This window comes from Falco peregrinus, chromosome 8 (assembly GCF_023634155.1).
Source record: "Falco peregrinus isolate bFalPer1 chromosome 8, bFalPer1.pri, whole genome shotgun sequence".
NCBI lineage: Eukaryota > Metazoa > Chordata > Aves > Falconiformes > Falconidae > Falco > Falco peregrinus.
In genome coordinates, this window is record NC_073728.1 from 36,056,184 (window position 1) to 36,070,844 (window position 14,661).

At 41.6% G+C, this 14,661-nt stretch overlaps 1 protein-coding gene across 2 annotated transcripts in view; it reads left to right on the forward strand.

The window, feature by feature from the left end:
- The first annotated feature begins 9,625 nt into the window (after positions 1-9,625).
- Positions 9,626-14,661, forward strand: part of MGAT5 (alpha-1,6-mannosylglycoprotein 6-beta-N-acetylglucosaminyltransferase) — a 133,141-nt gene continuing 128,105 nt past the window's right edge. For both annotated transcript variants that reach the window (XM_055811899.1, XM_055811900.1), the window contains exon 1: positions 9,626-9,856. The gene's annotated coding sequence lies outside the window, so the exon portion shown is untranslated. The remainder of the gene's footprint in view (positions 9,857-14,661) is intronic.

Here is a 14,661-nt window from a genome sequence, read left to right on the forward strand (position 1 = left end):
TATTCTCCCTTTAGGAAGCCTACACTTTCTGACTTCCCAGTGCAAGACTTCTCTCATAGCACATGTAAATGCTTCTTTTATGTCTTTTCCTCCAGTATTGTAGGTTGGCATATGCATACAGTCAAATGACTCGGTGCATGGCCAGTGACTGCAATTACCATTATGTAGCTTACTATTTTAAGAATTCCTTTCTCATAAGAATTCCCCTTCAAAGACCTTTTTTTTATGCATAACATGTCCCTGTTCAAGGAAAGTATCTCAGAGAAAGCAGTCTGTCTGGTAAGTTGAAGATATTTTCCAGTCAGTGTAGCCCATTTCCATAAAGCCCATTGTATTATATATCTGCAAAACCCAAACACTCCTTCATTAAAAGATCTTCAGCTGAATGGAGTAAAAATACAATAAAATAACAAAAGATTTGGGAGGAGAAGATAAAAGATGAAAGGCAGTAGTATGACAGAGAAAGTGTAATAATTCTAGTAAGTAATGAAGGCATTTAACTTGAAAAATTCTTGTGAGTGTCAATTTAGGAACTCCATATTTTGTCAATTCTAAATATGTTAAGTGAATACTGACTTCAGGGTAAACTTTGCATAGTCAAGCACCAAAGTCAAAAAATCAAAAACTAAAGGTGCTTTTCCTCTTTTTGCAATAGGAATCCTATTCACAGACACTCTATTTCCTGACACATCCAGTAAAAAGATGAGAAGACTTAGAGGTCACTGAAAATCCAGATGGATGAGCATTCCTTTGAGACTTCTGCAGTGCTTGAAAGATAGCAGATGTAGTCTTTGTTGTACAAATTTGGTGGGACTACAGACTGCAAAACGTCAGCAGTTCTAGACAACTGCAAGCACCTAAAAGGTTCTTACCAAATCCAGATTAAAATTTTCCAGATAGTACTTTAAATCACTTTTAAGGAGACATCATTTAGGGTAACCTACAAAATTCAGTTATTATTTAGCAACTAAAATTCCACTATAACTTTCATTTACCATCAAACAATGCAAACACATGCTCAGTATTGTCCAGGCCTTAGCCAAGCTGATTTTCTTCTTTATTAATGACACAGAATAACAATATAAATACACATTAGCCTGGAATTCACTGACCACAGGTCTTTCAATCTTTTAAATTTTTTAATTAGATCAAAGGGGACCTATTAAATCTGCTCAACCAGCAGAAAACCTACAGGTATGCTCTCATATGTGCTAATTCTACAGTCAACAACCCTGTCTTTATTGCCCATATCAAAAATAACAGACAAGACCTAATGTAAATAATTTCTCGGTGCTGGAAAATATTTCAGGACTTCAGACATGGGGGGCACACTACATTGAATCAGTACCCTACATAAAATTTCCTCCATTTGAGGGTCTGAGAGGTAAGGAGTGTTCAAAGCTAATGATCTAAATCTCAGAATTCCGGTTTGTTTCTAATAATAACAGAAGCTTCACCTACCTCCTGTTGAAGCAAGAGACTCTTCTGTCACAGTTAATAAATTGCTGAAAACAGTTTCCTTTTTGCGAAGTTTTATAATCAGTCCTTTTTAGCTTTATAAAGCAGTTTGCAGTTTACTGTCTTCTATAAATCAAATGCCTCCCACTTTCAAACTTTAATTGGCAAAATAGTGACAACAGCTCTCTTTTTAAGTAGATACAAAGTAAATTAAATCTGTTTTTAACACCTTGGTTTAACAGTTCCCATAAGTGAAATGTCACCTGGCTACTTGAGACAGAAAAGATGCCAATTTCAGTGCAATCCTACATGATGTGTGTTCTTCACCCTTGTGTGATAACTGCGCTTAGCATTAATGGAATAAACTTGACAAGGTACATTTCTGAGTCTGTATATCCTTTTGAGTTTCAAATGAACAAGTTAATAAAATACCTTGAAGAAAAAACAACAATTAAGGGTCACTTAGGACCAATTACCAGTATGTACAACAGTACTATCCAGACTGTGAAGTCTGTAAAATGCTCTGCAGATTTATAGAAAATAGGGTATTTTCTAGATATGTCATTGCTTTAAGCTGTAGGCCTGATACTGAAATCACAATTGATACCCTAGCTCAAACTGTAAAACCAGATTAAAAAGTAAGGATTATTTGGCTCCTAGTATTTGTTTTGGGTACCAAAGAACATCAGAAATACAGATACATTTAACTAAATTAAGGCTGAAAAGGAATTAACTTCATGATTTCATTTTGGCATTGACATGGAGTCCTTTGTTACACTACTGATAATGTGGAAAAGATCCAACTAGATACTCTGCATCCCAAATGCACAGTTCTGTTACAGTGGCCTCAAACACACTATAACACTAATGGTAAGCATTAGTTAAAAATCAAGAATTTGACTCTTCACTACCAAGATTTTCCAGATTTTGTTCATGAGACACAGTTCTGTGAGAAGCAATACAACAGCAGCAAATGACTGGGGCTATTGGGGGTAAAGAGGATATATAGATATAGAAATATAGTTCATCTGGGAGATGAACTTACGGCAGAGTAACATTTCCAGAATATTTTTTTAAACTGTTGTTTTGAAGTCATTCCAGTTCACTGTTCAAAATACACCAGGAACTGCATGAGAACCTGCAAAAGCCAGAAAGAAGAATTGAGTCTACAGGTTGTTAGGCCTTGTTGAATTTGAGGTGCCTTGAAGAGGTTGAATTTCACCATAAAGGAAAGGCATTATATCCTGTTCATATCACTCCTGTTGAAGTGAGGGAGAGGAGTCAGGCCTTAGAAAAGAAGCACATCCCCAGATGAGTAAGCAAATAAAAGGAAGGAATAAGGACATAATAACAGCTGCATTGAGTCAGATGAGGGACCAGCTGCTCAGTATCTCAAAGAAAGAACATGAGGACACATGTTAGTGAGCATTGTAAGAAACAGGGCAAACACAGAATGATGCCTCCCAGGGAATATTTCCCCAGCTTCCTAACAGCCAGCAATTTAAAGGCTTCTTTAAAGTTTAACAGCCATTAAAGGATCTCTTATCCTTGAACTATGCTAACTCTTTTTTTTTTTTAAAATCCATTTATATTTTTGGTGTCCAGAAAACCCTGAAGATTCCACAACTTAGATTCTGCCTGGACAAGTATTTGTTTGAAATCCACTATACAAAATTTCATTGGGTGCCACAGTTTTTTTGGCTTTGACAAACACTGAACAATTCATCCTTGTGCGATTTGTGATTTCAAAATCTTTTATCTTTATAGTCAATCTTTTATCACCTTTTTCCCAAGTTCTCCTCTTCTCTAATTTCTAGTCAGCTTCTTTTCTTCTCATATGATGCAATTCAAAGTCTCTGATCACTCTTATCCTTTTTGCTTTAGTATATCTTTTTTGAAGTAGGGAAAGAGAACTGCCAGATTCAAATCTGAGTGTACCATGGATCTATACAGACATAAGGATGTTTTGTTTTGTTCACAAATCCTTTCTTAACTCCCAGCATCCTGGTTTTTTGATCATTATTAAAAGCTGAGTTGATATTTTCAGAGACTCTTCAAAGTAATTTCACAATCTCATTCCTGGTTAGTAATATCAAAAGTCCATTTAGTTATATAAGCAGTCACTTTTCATATTTTAATGTAATTTTGCATTTATCATGTGAAGTAATATCAACACTAAATTATATCTGCTGTTTTATTTTCCTGTTACATGGTGTCACAGCATCCTTCTGCAACATTTTGCAATCAGATTTATATTTTATAATCCCTAGCAATTTTATATCACCTGCAATTGTCACCTCAATATTCCTGCCCTTTCTAGACCATTTATAAACATGCTGAAAAGCAATGTTGCAAAACAAGGTCCTGAGAGATTCCAAAGATAAACTCCCTCCACAGCAACAAATGATCCCATATCCATATTTCTATTTATGTTTTCTTTTTCTAATCCTATCTTTTAAGCATCTTAGAACACATTCCATGATGATCTCATTTCTTCAATGACAGCAAATGTTTGGCTCAAAATTTTGTGAGAAAACTTATGGATCTCCGGAATAGGGACTACTATCCAGATCAGAGAGATGGCTACTAACTCCTTCAAGTAACTAACCAACCTGTAAGCTTATTGTTTACCTCTATAGAAGAGGATCACACACAGATATTAACCTGTTACACATATGCTATCTAGGTAAATCCTAAGTATATTTCCTGCTGATTCATCGTGGCAGAAGTCAGGCTAAGCCACCCATTTCTAACTTTCAGTTACCACTACAGACCTCTCTTAAATTTGGGTGCTTCTGATAATTATGAAAAGATGTTGACTAGACAATGTAGCAGAGACCACCACTCAGAAATTTCCTACCCAAGTTCCTTCAAAACTCTTGGACAGGTACCATCAAGCCTTGGTACTGTTATTTTTATTGATGCAATCTAAAAACTCTTCTATTGATTATTCAGTTTGAGACAATAGCTCCATAAAGATTACATTGGAGGGGAAATGTACAAAATTACTGCTTCAATACTGTAGACCAATACAAATAACCCAACTAGATTTTCTACTGTGTCCTTACTGCCTTTGTTCTTTCTTAGCTTTTCTCCTTTTATACATTAGTCATTTATCTGCCACACAGTCTCTTTGGCAATCTCCATGAGTGGCCGGTGACTTGTTTCCTCAGGAAAGTCTTTAATTCCCTCAGGTCCAATGAAATCTCTAAAATAAATCATGATGCAATTTCAGTTTGCACTCAAATGAGAACACAGAGTATCTCTTGCACCTTGAGCAGTCATTCAAACCTGTGCAAGGTGGATGTAAAATATGACTGTTCTCACTAATTACTACAAAGGGAAAAAGACAATGGAGAATTAGCTCTACTGTGCCTATGAAATTTTACAATTACATGCTACTTAGCACTAAAATGCTACTGTGATATCTGAAAAGAAATCTCAAATAAATCCCCTGCAGATGGGGAACTCCTTAGTACACTTATTGCAGACATTAAATACTTATTAGAAATGTCTGGTTAGGTACCTAAAAACAAGGGTTTATTTCCTGTTTGATAACTCAGTGCAAAGTCAATGGAAATGTTTGTACAATTTATGTTTACAATATCTGCGGTAATGCGAAGATCTGTTGGAATATAGATCAATGTTTTCTGGTGATGGAAAATTTTATAGCCCAGTTGTTACATTTATGTATAGTGAACAGAATAAAACCTTCAAAGGCAAGAGTCTAATAATTTATGGGTTTGCTCTTTTATACTGGGCAGAGTTTATAATACCTTTTAAAAATCTGACTTTTTCATATCCACAAAAACTTGGTGGAAAGGATTCTGTTAAAGCCTAACCACAAAGTCTTACCCATGTTAAAAAACAGGGGGGGTGTTATCTGAATATGGGGAAAGGAAAGGAACATTTTCTATTTCCTACCCTTCTGATACTTAAGAGTTAAACCAAGGTTATCCTACAGCAACTTCAAATTGTGAATAACAAGCAAAAGAGAGGGAAAAGGTGACCCTTCAAGATTTCACTTTGTGATCAGTATATTATTAGGGTTGAATACAACAGCTCTTCAGAATATTGTACTGTAGTTCAAAACACATAGATGAGGGCTTGCGAAATCAGAGCAATCAAACAAAAAAGCAAGATACATTCTTGAACAAGAACACATTAAGTTCTCAGATCTCCAGCACAGAGGCTGGAGTCGGTTATCATTTCGCAGTAAATTCATTTGTATCAATAAATCTGAGGGAGACATCAAGCAGAAAGCTTATGTTGGAAGCCTCAAGACACAGTTATTGTGTTTGGCGATGAAGAGACAAAGATATTTTTCATGAAGGTCTTCTTTATCTTACCTCTGGTTTAAATTTCAGTTTTTCCTTCTTCTTTTTCCTCTTCCCCTTCTTCATTTTATCGAAGTTGTGTTCGACATTAATAATACCACCAAACAGTCCACTTAGTATCTGCAAAGCTAACAACTAACCCTTTATTCAGAAGAGCATACGGGTGTTTATAAAAGAAGGTAAGAAAACCTGCACAGAGGGATGGAGACCTTCCAGAGACCAAGCAACAGGGCTTTGAAGGAGATGCAGAATATAATGCAGATGCACTCTAGTTGCTATTTTAAGAGCTTTATTGCTGTGGTTACCCAATAAGTATAGCGTGATATAACACTGTGTCTATCTACCTGAGACAAGAAAGGGCTATCAACTGAAACAAAGGCAGGAATGCCACATGCAGTCCACCTCAGAAAAAAAAAAAAAAGATATTTCTATATTAAAAATATTTCCTATATTCTCTAATAAAATATATTTCTTAATAACATATTTTGCTATTAGGAAAGGCAAACTATTTTTTTTTATGTGTGTGCTGTAATTTTGTTATACAGCATTGCAAGTCAAAGGGGAAGACAGTTTACACATACCTCCCTAAAGAAAACTTTATGCAGGTACTGTTTGTGAATAATCACAGAATTCTTCTATGTTCTAGACACATTTCTCCATGTGACAGTACTTTTTTCTTTGAACAAACAAGAGGTGGAAAATTCAACAAGTTCACTACTTTAAAGGTGACATTAAGCAATTCTAGAGTTCGCACTGGTGACCTCTGTGCATTTACATTTTAGGTTATCATCCACTGCCGGTCCATAATCAGAATTCTCCAAAACTCAGTATAGAGAAATGCAAATGGATGATTGGTCTTACAAAATAAGCATTCCCTAACAGTGTCTTCTAAGGATTACTTCTGTCCTTTTATGTTACAGTAAGCAAGCAGAAGTTAGTATAGATATGACTTTTTAACCTAGTCTCTACTAATCCAAAGCTGTGACTGGCACAAAATCACAAGGGAGTTTTTGTTACCCGCTCAGGGCAGGGCTATACCTGCACCTTCCAGATACAAAATCAAGCAGGAAACAGTATCAATAGGTGTTATATTGAACGTAACTCTTTTCCTCATTAATAGGACAGACTTCAGAGTAAACCACAAGTTCTCTATTAACAAGTATAGCCAAGACCCTCAATCCCAGACTTATACAATGTTCATGTGTTTTCACACATCCAACAGACCCACCAACTTATCATCTTTAATTACTGAACGTTGGCTCAAGGGATGTGTTTGTGAGCAACGCAGCGATACACGTGGTGCTAAATTGCAGGTAGCACTACCACACCTTTCCTACCTGTACCCAAGGCTGATGGGATCAGTACACAGAGTCCTGAAGCTGGAGAGTGTGTGACTCCGAGATGCAAACGGGCAAGATGAGATGCCAGCATCAGGGCCCTAATTGCATTAACAGGCCTTAATGGTCCTAATCAGCCTCCTCCACCCGCACTATTCCTATAGGCACAGAATGAGCAAGCAGATGGGTGAAGCTTTAACTCTGTGAACTTCATGCTGAATATGGGACAGGCCTGAGCACTCTAAATCGGAGTAATTTGTGGCCTATTTGTTACACACTACAATGAGGAATAAACATTTAAGTGCCTGGCTGATCTCATATTCTTCTAACATTGTAATGCCGCAGGGGTTGATGTTCTTTTTTCTTTCAGTCTGTTGTTCCCTGTGCTCCAAGAACCCAACCTTTCCCCAGGGAACACTCCTTGGGAGGGGAGGCCACTCCCCCACAGAATTCTTGTTTCCTTAATCAATGCATGTAGTTTGCTCATATCTACCATATTCTTTCATTTAGCTATGTCAGATATACGTACTGTAAAATATGTAGTGTAACTTCCTATTCCTGAATGGAGGACCTGGTTGGTATGCTTCAGTTTGAAAACTGTTAGCTAAAAAGGTCTACTGTTCCCTTCAGAAAGAGCTCTGCTAGACCACTTGTTATTTTCTGATATGTAATATTTCAGTAAGAGAACATATCAAACTCAAAAGTGACTGCAGTGCATTAGGTCAGCTCTTGAATATAAGCTACCTAAATTAAAAGCATAATAAATGGAAAAGAATGAAAGTGCTGTAGGTGCTGTTACTTCACCTGCTTTGTTTCTCTGTGACAAGAGCCTGTTCTACAAATCATAGCAGATCTTTTTAAAAGTTACCCATCTTACACAGACAGAGGTCCAAGGCTTTGATCATTCAACAACTAGTAAAGTTTTCAAATCCCTAACCTCTCATTAAATGCCCGTTAAACATTTCCAAGCAGGAACACAGCATAACACTGGGTGAAAAGCTAAACTCCAAATTGCACAGCATAATTGCAGATGCTTGTGGGTACAAACAAGTGTCCTTCAGTGTGCACTGTGAGCAGCACAATTTTATGTCCTGTATGGAGAAACCCAAAATTAATAGCACTGAACACTAGCAGAGATTTTTGTGAACTGTCACCAAACACATACCTATTTATTTGACTTTGTTTTGTTGGGGGTATTTTTGTGTAACCATTTTCTGATGATTCATGGCATGTGAAGAATATTGTAACAGATATTGATCTGAGTTTTGCAGCTTATTACAAGCTATACCTATTCTTCCTTTAACTTATATTAGGTTGTAGAGGTAACCAGAAACACATTTTTTTACTTTGATCTTGATTTACTCCTTATGAAAGGAACCTCTTACCTTTCAAGACCAGAGCTAAGACTGGCCACCAGATGTCACCCATCTCCTATTAGCTCCCCCCAAGCCTGTGTACGCAGGCTTGAGAAAACATACCATTCTCCAGAAGCTGTGCTAAATAGACGCGTTTCACCACTACAAAATATAGTCATCTTCTCCTTAAAAAAATACATTATCTTCCTTTGCTGTAATGGCTCCCAAGCACTGAAGCTCAGTAGCTTGTAGAGCGTGTTTTAAAGACAACCTAATAGTAGATGAATACCCTGCAACTCCTGGCACAAATACCTGTGTCTAAAGCCTAGAAAAATGTTAGCTGATGTAATTCATCCACTTAGTGCAGCCAAAACCGCAACTGCTACCAAAGACAAGATCCACGCCTAACCTTAGGCATTTGTAGGCTGTGAAGATTTTAGTGGACAAGCCCAGGGCAGGGAAGGCAGGAGAGGGCTCCTGGGCAGCTGTTTCGAGGCGTAGGGTCAGCCAGCCACGTCTGTCCGCCCCTGCTCTCCTGGCCCCTCTGGCTGCCAGGCCGCCCTGCACCGTGAGGCGGCACCGGCAGCTCGCCGGGCCGAGCCTCCCCGCCAGCCCCTCGGCAGGCTCCGCTAGGCCTGAGCACCACCCGCCACCCCGCGGGGCCACCGGCCGCTCGCCGGCAGGGCCACAGACAGGTGTGAGGGGAAAAAGGCCGCCTCAAAGGAAGGCTAGGTCGGGGGTGCGGCGGGAGACGCCGCCGTCGCCCCTCAGGCGCACCGGGCCGAGGGGCGCCGAGGCGTCGCCTCACCGGCTGGCTCGTGGGCGTTTCCCGCCGGAGCCGCCCTCGCACACTTACCACAGCGTGTGCGGCGGCTGCGCACCGGTGGCCGTGCCCGCTCGCGGGCGCTTTCTCCTCGCGGCCGCGGCCGCTCGGCCCCCTCAGCGCCGCGCCGCACCGCACCTCGCGCCCCCCCCGCCCGCTTCCCGCCCCTGCGGGCGCCGCGCGCGCGCTCCGCAGCCGGGCCGGCACTTTGCACACGCTCCCTCGCTCTGCCTCGGCCTGTCACAGGCGCTTCCGGCCGGGCAGGCCGTTAGCGCGCTCCCCGCCCCGCCCGCGGCCGCCGGCCGTGCCGCCTGCACACGGGCGGGCGCTGCCGTGCCGTGCTGTGCTGAGCCGCGCCGCGCGCGCCCGCCCTCGTTGGCGGCTGGCAGTTTGCAGACGCTCCCTTGCGCCCGCCCGCCTCCAGGTGGCCCGGCCCCCACGGCGGGCGCGGCGGCCGACCCTCAGCCCGCGCCGGCCTCCGCCGAGGACCATGGGCGATGCGCTCCTCCCGGTGCGGGGGGCTGCGCACAGGCGGCGCCGGAGGAGGTGAGGCGGCGCCGGGGTGCGGGTCGCAGGGAGACTGGGGCCGCGCCCAGCCCCGCTGAGGTGGGGGGGGGGCGCCGCCGTTGCCCCCCTCAGGCCGCTGCGGCTCCGCGGGCCGTGAGGGAGAGCGGTCTCCTCAGCTCTCCCGCTGCAGCCGTGTGGGGCGGGAGCCGCACCCTGGGGGCACATCGCGCCCTCAGGGGGGCGGCCCGGCGCGGGGGAGCCGCGAGGCGGGGCCGGCGGCGGGTGCGGTGCGGAATGGGAGGGAGGGGGCTCGCCCAGGCAGTCGCTTCGGTGCGGCGGGGCCCGTCGTTGCCGCGGCCCGGCCGCCCCCGTCACCTTGCGTAACGACCTTCCGCGCCCGGCGCCGCGGGAGCGCCTCCGCGGGCGGCGGCTGTCGCCTCCCGATCGGAGCCGGGGCCCCCGAGCTGCCTGGGTGGGGGGAGCGGGGGGGGCGGCCTGCGAGGGGCGATGGGCGCGCCTCGGGGGCCGGGGCAGCGCTGGCGGAGGGTTGGCGGAGCGCGGGCGGCAGTCTGCGCCGTGGATGGGAGGGTGGCTCTCGGGGGGTGAAGTCTTTTGAAATCGGCTCCTTACGATCTGATTTACGAGCTCCCGGCTCCACCCGATGCCAGTTTTGCTTCCTCTTCAGACTTTGTAAACCTCTAGGAAGCCAATTTGCGAGAAGGGTTCCTGAAAACTGGCATCTCTCTGCCAACTGTGCGTTGGTCTGCCATGTCTGCTACTTTTTCGCCAGAGGTGCGTTGAGCTTTAGGTTGGAAATAACCGTGCTCTTTTTGTCGAGTTCGGTATTTCTTACGCATCAGCATCATCTTGTGCATTTGATCGTAGGGATTTTTTTTGTGTGCGTCAAGTGGCTGACCTGATGTGATCACGTAGGTGTGGACCTATGTTGTACAAGAATTTTGGGGGCCCGTTTTCAGTCTCCTTCCAGTTTTGTTTTAGCAACTATTTAAGGTAAACTTGCATTTTAATATATCTTAAGGGGGAAATAAATGGCACTCAGTTTTGAGGAATGAAATCAGGGTGGAGGCATTTCTCACTGTTAACATTAGGGAGTGTAGGTTCCATGTTTTCCAGTTACGGTATAGTATCAGTCTTACCTTTTGACTGCTTATTTTCTTTGCTGGCACTGTGGTCAGTAAACTTGGGAGAATGAATTCTTAATTCTTGCATTAGGTCTTGATACATGAGTCTCTCTTGATAACTGCAGCAAGAATAGAACACTAAATGAAGGCTCACTCTTGAGATTCATGTTATTCTAGTGCACAGTCTTAGTTATCTAAAAACCTGTCACCTTGTCCCCATGAAATAGTATGATAGCTTTTTCAACAGCATGACTCATAATCCTAAACACAGGGATAGATTTTGACTTAGTGCAGTGCAAGTGCTTGATCTCAGCAAACAGCCTTGTGTGTGGAAAATGCAAGTAGGTTGCAGGGCATGTCTGGTACTGTATCTGTTCATCTTTGTCCTCAGGAGGACAGCATTTGAAGTTGTTTGTAGGCTAGGGATATGTCTTTACTCCCAAATCAACGAGGTGATCTCAGTTCTTTCAAAATACTTTTGCCTTTTCATAAAAGACTGAAAAGCTTTCAAAAAAGGAGGAACCAGTTAGTTCTTGGTATTTATTATTGAAACCATTTTGCCTGGGGACACTGAGTCCAATTTAGTCTGAATGGGTGATTTACCTTTTTCCTTCTTCATCTCTATGTAATGACTCTGACTGTTCATGAGAAACTCTGCTTACTGCAACACCCACAGTTCACTTATAATTACTGGTGGCTGTACCAAGCCTAATAGTAGGAAAAAACCTGCCTTTTTTCTGGTGGTTTTGTTATATGTAAAGTAACTTTCACTGCTGCTTCTTGCTCTTTACCTGTATGAGGTGATGCATGGAATAGTTTACTCTTAAAATGGCCCATGGAGCAGTATGTTTAGCACGAGGAATATCTGTTCTTCATAATTTAACTTATGTAGACTGTTTTCTGTTACTGTTACGTAGAATATGGTTTTATTTTGTACAAGCAGAATAAGGATTAAATGAGAACATAAGCTTCTTCTTTTCTGGGTGATAAATCCATCCTCCTGTCCGGGAGGAAGGGAGCTTGTACAGCCTGGACTGAAAAGATGCTGAAAGACAAAGTGACTGAATATAAGAAGATCAGGTTGTTTAAGCTCCCAAAACTAAACTGCCTAAAACTTAAGAAGCAGCCAGCAACACTGGGTGCAAATCATCTACAGTCCTTAATCTGCTTCGTGAAATAGAATCTGGCAAAATAATGAAGTGTTCTGAATTTCTAAAATGACTTAGAATAATGACAATTGCTCTCCCAATTTTGTCATCTCCCCCCAACCAGATTCCCTTCCTTTCTCTTGTTTAAAAAGATATGTGCCTGAGGTAATATGTAGAATTTTATTAGCACCACTCATTTCCCTTCAAGTTTGATTTTTTTTTTTTCTGTTTTGTTCACCCTACTTTTGCTTCTGTTTAATAAAATAGCTTAGTATGCAGTTTTCTTCCTCATCTTTGCTCTAAAATTTTAATAGAACTTCAGGAGTGGTTGGTGTTAACTGCTCTTCACTGATACAATAAGTTGATTATTAGCTATGTGACGTTTTGAAGGCTTATGTGGATGCAGTGTTCATGTTTTGAGCAGGCTGAGATCTAAAGAAGACTGTCTTAATGTTTCATGAGAAAATGGCAGAGTTATTTTAGTTTTATTGATAGGAAGAGCAGTGATAAGGGAGATACAGTGGCAAATATTATTTATGGTTATTTGCCAACAGATGGTCTGACAGTGTATGCGTAGTCTCTTAAATAGATGGTGGAAAGAAATACAGTATGATGAATATAAAAAAAGGCAGGTTCTGATAGCATTTTCATTTGTCACATTATTCCCAAAGTGTATGCAGAGCTCTTTTGCTTTGCCCGGTTTGGAACCAGAGCACTACTCCAGCAACAACTCTTGGTAACGAACATGGGAAGCATCTGCTGAAGGAAATTAACATGCTGCAGAGTGCTAATCAGCTGGGAATCTGATGAGTGGAAACTCTTTCAGGAATCAAGCAGTCTTGCTAATACTGCATCTTCAATTTCAAAAAATTATTAACTGATTTGAGTTGTTTTTTATTTATTTATTCCTCTCTACTTTTGCTGAGTTGGTATTTATGCATCTCTGCATTTCATATAACACATATGCACATGAACTTTAAACAAAAAACCACCCAACATTAAAACCTAAAAAATCTTTTCTCTTCCATACTTCAGAAGAAAAAGTGGAATATTTTATTTGCCTCTGTGTGTATGCATGCACATTCAAAGCCCTTTTTTTCCTCTTTTTGCTTCCTGTTACAGGCATATGTTACTGAAGTTGTAAAGGCTTCATTATCTGTTTCTTCATTTCTTGAGAAGCCCGGACCTATAATATAATGAAGTACAACTTCTGTGAGTAATAAGGCTCATTTAGGTCATGTTTTGATAGTGGCTTGATTTCCATCACTTCTGATCCCATCTCTTTAGACTATTTCTTGTTTTTTTTCATGTAAGTTGATAACTAGAATATTGTAATTCATGGCCACAAAAATAACGTAACTGGAGTTTTATACAAACTTATATTAGTTCAGTGAAGGGTTTCAGATACTGACATAGGCTGTCTTAATTGGATGACATTTGAGGAGGAGCTACCGTAATGATGGAGAATTTGTGACAGAAGTGCGGACAGAGATGTGAGGCAGTGGCTTTTTCTAACAATGCGAAAGGGTGGATAGCCTTACACTTCTATTCAAGCTGGAACACCTCAGTAGTCTTGAGATGAATTTGTGGGGTTTTGTTCTTGTCTTCCAACAAGGAGAAGTCTTATCTGCTTTAATCAGGTGAATCTTTCAAGCCCAAGTTGTAGGCGTGAGCTCAGGCCAGGATGTAGCTCCTTTGAGGAACTTCTGCTAAGATTGTGGTATTTTCATGTCTGTGGCAGCTTGCCTACTAGGGAGACACTGGTGAAAGAACAGAGAAGAGAAAATCAGTTTAGGGGGCAGGGATTCCTCTTACAGTATGTTAAGTAGCAGAGTCCTTTTAATGAGGAAAGCTTAAGTCAATGCTGTGATTCATTTGATTTATTATTTATGGTTTGAGTTAATCCTGTGATCGTGGCCCTTTGAGTCTCACAAGGTCCTCTTACTCCTGTGAGCTAACCATATTTCTTCATACATCACACAGGCACTCCAAACTGTTTAACCTTGATTATTAGTCTAACCTACTGACATTTGTCTTACAGATTTTTATGTCCTGATAAAAGTGTGTAATCTTTGAAAGCTATTCACCACCTCTTTTGACCTTGTCCTTTAGACAAAGAGACTTATATCAGTTGCAAGGAGCAGGCAGAACCTGGTTTTACTTTTATCAGCTGTTGTTCAGCGTCATGTAGTTTGTTGCATTTCTTTGTATATAAATTTTTGCCCTATAATGTATTCCTTGTGGTTATATTTCTCTAGAATAGTTTTATAACTAAAACCCTTTCTTCACTCTTGGTAGAGTCAGGTAAAAAAGTTTGTTGCTGCTTCCTTTCCATTGTCTGTTAAGGTTGTATTCCTGCCTTCCCTAGGAAACAGACAAGTCATACATGCACTGTGACTAGTAGAACATTTTATATAACCTGTATTGAGGTCACAGCAAAGCATTTTAAGATAGCTACTAATCAAGTAGTAGATTGCACATTGGGAAAAATTTCTTCACTGAAAGGTTTGTCAAGCAAACAGGCTGCCAGGGAAGAGGTGGAGTTACCATCCCT